The sequence below is a fragment of the Marmota monax genome, unplaced genomic scaffold, assembly GCF_021218885.2.
Source record: "Marmota monax isolate L192 unplaced genomic scaffold, Marmota_monax_Labrador192_F-V1.1 WCK01_AAM20220418_F8-fsc00180, whole genome shotgun sequence".
NCBI lineage: Eukaryota > Metazoa > Chordata > Mammalia > Rodentia > Sciuridae > Marmota > Marmota monax.
Genome location: NW_026693881.1, coordinates 650,394 through 656,434, shown reverse-complemented (window position 1 = coordinate 656,434; position 6,041 = coordinate 650,394).

The following is a 6,041-nucleotide window of genomic DNA, read 5'->3' as shown; positions in this document are numbered from 1 at the left end:
AGATAAAATGTATTATTTAATATATGGAGAATGTAGAGATGAAGTGACCTGCAAACTAAGGTGAGGACAAGTATAAAATAGTAGTAAATGAAACTTAAAAAACAATTTTATAAAACCAAGACCACGTTGACCACAGGGTCCAACAGCCATGCTCTTTGGTATTCATTCGATGCATGTGAATGTTTGCAGCAGCTTTATTCATAATTGCCTCAAACGGGAAGCAACCAAGATGCCCTTCAGTAGGTGACTGGGGTAAAGTAACTACAACACACACCAATAATGGAATAGTCTTCAGCCACAAAAAGAAATGATGGTGATCCGCGATGGGAGCAACTTGAGTCGTGAATGAAGGAGACAGCCTCAAAAACCCTACATACTGTATGATTCCAGCTGTATGACATTTTGGAAATAGAGAATGGTAGAGATAGGAAGGGAAGGAAGGAAAGAAGGAAGGAAGGAAGGAAGGAAGGAAGGAAGGAACGAAGGAAGGAAGGAAGGAAACAGTGGTTTCCAGAAGCTGGGGAAAGACAGACAAATCGGCAATGCGCAGAGGGTCTTTGGGGTGGTGGAATGTCCTGCACAATACTGTAATGGTGGACACTTGGCGTTATACACTTGTCCAAACCCGTTGAATAGCCAACACCTCGAGTGAACCTAGTCTCAACTGTGGACGGTAGTTACTAATAACGTATCAGCGCTGGCCTGTCTACTAACTTTAGCATCTCACACCAACGCTAGGCCTTAAAATGCAGGAGACTGAGTGTGGTGAGGGACCATGAGAGGACCTATGAGAATCCTCTGTGCTTATCACTCAATCTTTCTGCAAACCCAAAAGTGCTCCAAAAAAAAAGTTTATTCATTAAAATAAAACTGTTATTTTCTTATCTATCCACCTCCAAAAATGGACTGACATGAGATGAAGCCAGTGCTTCTGTTACTGATGTAACGCCAACTTAAGAGCAGTCCAATAACAAGGTAGTTATCTATGCCTCACAGGTGTGATGAGCCAAGGGACGGTCTTCAGCAATCTCTACCAAACCCAGGCGTGTATCCAGTGATATCAACGTTAGTCCTGGTTATTCTGCTATTCTGTTGGGCTCACAATTTATCATGCCGCATTTGTTGCCTCAATAATCAAATTTGACAATGATACGTGGTTCTTAAAAAGTATTTTGTGGGACAAGAACGGTCTTGGGCCTTCAGTCGAGCGGTCAGATTAGCCTCCTGTGTTCATTGTTCCCTTTCAAAACTCCTGCTTCAATGGTGAGAGGAGAGACAAAGTGCAAAACGCACACCACATCCAAGACACAGGTTCTGAGGAGTTCTGAGGATCCTTGGAGAGTGGGAAAAGGACGGGGGTCACTTAGAGGAGCACCCAGGGGTGCATGAATACATAGGCCATGGTGTCAAGATGCCCCAACCCTGGGGACATCTGGAGTGGCAGAAGGGGGACTATGGTGTGGATCTGAGACGTCCCCTAAAGACACAGGGTTCAAGGCCTGGGCCTCAGCATGGCACTGCTGGAAGGTGGTAGAACCACTAAGAGCTGGGGCACCTGCCCTGGAAGCGGATTATGGAATGTAGGTCTCTTTCTTTCTGCTTTTGATTTCTGGTCATGAGATGAACGGGCTTCCTCCTCTACATTCCCCTACTGATGTATTGCCTTGCTATAGGTCCAGAATGAATGGGGCCAACTGACCACGGACTGAACATCCAAAACTGTGAGCCAAAATAAACCTCTCCACTTTTTAAGTTGATTATCTCAGGTTATTTTGTTACAGTAATAGAAAACTGACTAACAGAGGAAAGGTGCACATCTGGGAATAAAGCATGTGTAGAGACTGGTCTGGTGATTTACCCCCTCCAAGAGGTTGAAGATGAGGAACACAAAAGTAAGCAAGAGGCTCAAGGCAGAAAGGCAAAGTGGGGAACTGAGAACTCTCTGCTTTGCCTTCAGGCATTTCTTCAACAAAGATTAATTGAGTGTGATTTTGTACCAGATAACTTTTTTAGGGGATTCACAGTGAATCAGTGGTAGAGCACTTGTCTTGCCTGCACCAGTCCTTGGGTTCAATTTCTGGCACTGCAAAAAACAAAACAAAACAAACAAAACCAGAAAACCAGACAAAACCCTTGACCTCATGGAACATGTGTCCTAGCAGGCAAACAGGAAATAAACACGTATGTATGTGTTCAGGTAGAGCTGAAGGAAAACGGAAGTGCCAATGGGGCAGAGAGCAGGGGACTTCTGCTTTAGAGAGGGGTCAGTGGAAGCATTGCAGAGCAGGTGACATGAAGCAGAGAATGGATGAAGGGATGGGCCCTGCCAGGACTCAGGGACAAGGGCTCTGGCAGGGGACTACAGAGGCTGAAGCAAGATCACACGGGCACAGGGGGCGCCAGGCATACAGGATCTGGGGGGACATAGGGATAACGTGGAGAGGCGGCTGGGGACCTGATCCTATAGGGTCTGAAGGTCATGGTGAGAACCTGGGATTGGATTCTACCACGGTTTGAATGTGTCCCAGGAAGTTTGTGTGCTGCCAACTTAATCCCCAAAGCAAGAGTGTTGAGAGGAGGGATCCTTAAAAAGGATTGAGTCAGGAGCGTTCTGCCAGGATGAACAGATAAACTAATTGAGATAAAAAAATATACACCTCCGGGCATGGTGGTGCACGCCTATGATCCCAGCAACTCGGGAGGCTGAGGCAGGAGGATCATGAGTTCAAAGCCAGCCCCAGCAAAAATGAGGTGCTAAGCAACTGAGCAAGATTCTGTCTCAAATAGATAGAAATAGATAGATGGATTGATAGATTTGCAAAAAGAATATATATGAATAATATATGTATAATATATATAATATATATTTTATATATATGATATAGATATATATCTGCAACAGAATTTTTTTTCTTTCCTCACAGTAAACATTACTGTGAAGATTGTATCAAACCCACTTACATTTTTATTGCCCATTATTACATCTGTAAACAATCAGAACTATTGCTTTGTGTTTTTAAAGTTACATAAAGAATATCCTACAGTATATATCATTGCAACTTTCCATACTCACTCAGTGTAATATATTTGAGATATCTCCACAGATGAGAGTGAGGATGTTCATTTTAACTGCTGGAGAGAATGGCATTAAATGAACAAATCTCATTTTTTAGATATTCCTGTGCTGTAATAAAAATAGTCACTCCCATAGCACTTTCAGTGCACCACGTACTACCTGAGCACTTGAAGTCCTTTAATCCACAAAATAATGCATGATGTGTGCATTACTGTGACGGTGCTTTAGGGGGTGAGAAAACCAGAGAACTTCAGTGAACTTCTCAAGGCATGCAGCTGGAAAACGCCTGAGCTGGAATTTCAATAGATGTTTGACTTCAGAGTTATCTGTTAGCAAGTACACTATGCCAAAAACAAGTTATTTCCAATTTTAACTACTTTACAGAGTGTTGCAGTTAGCATCCTTGAACATATATTTTTGTATAAATATCAGAGTCTAAGGCTGACAACCGTGAGATTGCTGAGTGGTAGGATGAGCACCTGCTTGGTTTGGCGAGCCAATTAATGACCCCCAAAGACATCCGTGCCCCGATCCCCACAATCTGTGAATATGCTATTTTATATAGGAAAAGAAATTTTGCAGCTGTGATTAAATTTGGGAGTTTGAGATGAGATTATCCTGGATTATCTGGGTGAGTCCGATATAATCACAAGTGTCCTGATAAGGAAAAAGCAGAGGATTCAGAGTCCTATGAGGAGAGGTGATGGTGGAGAGAGAGAGGGGTAGAGGAGAGATCTGAAGGTGCAATGTGACTGACAACAGAAGCTGAGAAATGCAAGCAGCTTCCAGAATCACGGAAATGGAGGTAGAAAAGAGGGCTATAGAAAACTCTTACCTTGAAGGGAATTCCCAAGAGCAATAAAGAATCTGAAATTTTGCCTCACTTTTAAATAAATAAGCTGGCCTGTTGCTGTTCCTTAGATGCTGGCAGAAGACACGCGATTCCTGGGTCAGAGACAAAAAACAATTCTTCCACAGCAACAGTAGCCTCAGCATTTCTGCACCAGTATCCTGAACTCCGATTCCCATGGTGATGTGAAGAGGTTCTAGTGGACACTTACCTGCACAGGGGACTGCACTGCAGGAAAGCAGCCCAAAGTTCTGGGACTCAAGTCTTTTATGCTGGACAATCAGTATGACTGGGCTTTTCCCCAACCGGACACCATCTGTATCTTCCAAGTCTGCTGAATATAACACGTTCTTCAAAAGATGACCCAGAACAAAGGTCATCAGTAATTTGTAAGACATGCTGATACATGATGCGAGCCCTACATGCTGCCGGCAAAGACCAAAGGAGAATCATCTCCCAACAGTAACATATTTCTCGCTGCTCAAGTCTGTGTAGTTACGCTGCATAGAACATGCTCCTGAGCCATAGAACACAGAACATGCTCCTGAGCCATATATATGGTATTGCTTTGTATGTTTCTTTTTTTTTTTTTTTGAGAGAGAGAATTTTTTAATATTTATTTTTTAGTTCTCGGCGGACACAACATCTTTGTTTGTATGTGGTGCTGAGGATCGAACCCGGGCCGCACGCATGCCAGGCAAGCGCGCTACCGCTTGAGCCACATCCCCAGCCCAACTTTGTATGTTTCTTAACTTTGCCTGAAGGTTGTCAAGGTATGCATTCACCTTTTCTGCCCTCCTTGACTTCATCAGAGCTCACTCAGGTTGACACCTGTAGTTCTAGTTCACTTAATTTAACTGGCCATAGTGTACTTACCTGTCCTCCCCTTCCAGACGTTATGGTATTTCCATTTTTTTTCCAGTTTTACAACATTAATGCAGTGAACATCCTTATTCATGTCTCTTTGTACACAAATGTCAGAGTCTTTCTTAAGTGTCTGTATCAGAATGAGATTTCTTGGTTTTAGGGTATGTTCATCGTTAGTTTTTAATGACTTCTTTTCTACACAGAATTCTGATGAAATTGAATTTGTGGTGGCCATTTATGGACAACACCCGAACCTTTCCTACCAGCAACCCCATCTCCTTCCCTATAATGTTCCCTTCTCCTCATTCAACAGGAGCAACACGGAACCCAAGCCAGTTAGGTGCTCCGCAGGGCTCAAGCAAGGGGCTTACGGAAGTGCCAAGTACTGGAAGACAAGTTCATCAAAAGGGAGGGACAAGCCGGATGAAGTGTGCGGTGTCTGCCTCTGGAGTTCCCTTCCTCCCCGAGAGAGCAAGAGTCAAATCCTGTCACTTACCCAAAACACCTATGATTGACAGGTTATGGGGGGAAGCAGAAGAGAGTAGAGGGGAAGCGGAAAGAAGAAGGAGTAAGGATAAAGAGGAGGGAGGGAGAGAGAGACAAGAATGAACACAACCCTCACTATTTTTTTTTTTAATTTGGAGAGCAAACTTTGCCAAGTAAGCAGGAAAACTGTCTCTTCAGCAGTGTTAGGAAGGCTTTGCTGGCCAAGTTTAAAACATGTAAAAGGATAATAAAGACCAGCAATTACAAGGTACTACCTACTAAAATAAGAGACAATGTAGCTTATTTTGCAAAAAAGGAGATTGTTGCCTGTGGTTATAGTTTTTTCCCCCAAAATATATATCAATATTATAAAACTTAACTCTTTATCTTTTGGATCTTATTTTAAATTGCTTATTTGAAGTCTGTCAACAAATGGAGATAGATTTGCTTAAAAAAAGCAAAATACATTAACATTTTATATAAAAAGGAAATAAATCATGTAAGGCAATAGCAGATGAGACTTTTTTTTAAACCAAGGCTGCCAACGTGTAGTTTGCTTATGATTGCTGCGTAACAAACTGCCCTAAGACTTGATGACATCAAATGACCACTTTATTTTGCATCCATATTTGTGGGTCAGGAACTTGGGGAAGTCTGAACAGCGTGGCAGCCTCTGCCCACCGACCATCAGCCAGGGTGCCTGGGGCCAGCATCCAGCTCACTCAGTTCTCCGTGGGCTCCAGGGCGCTGGGGCTTCTCCAG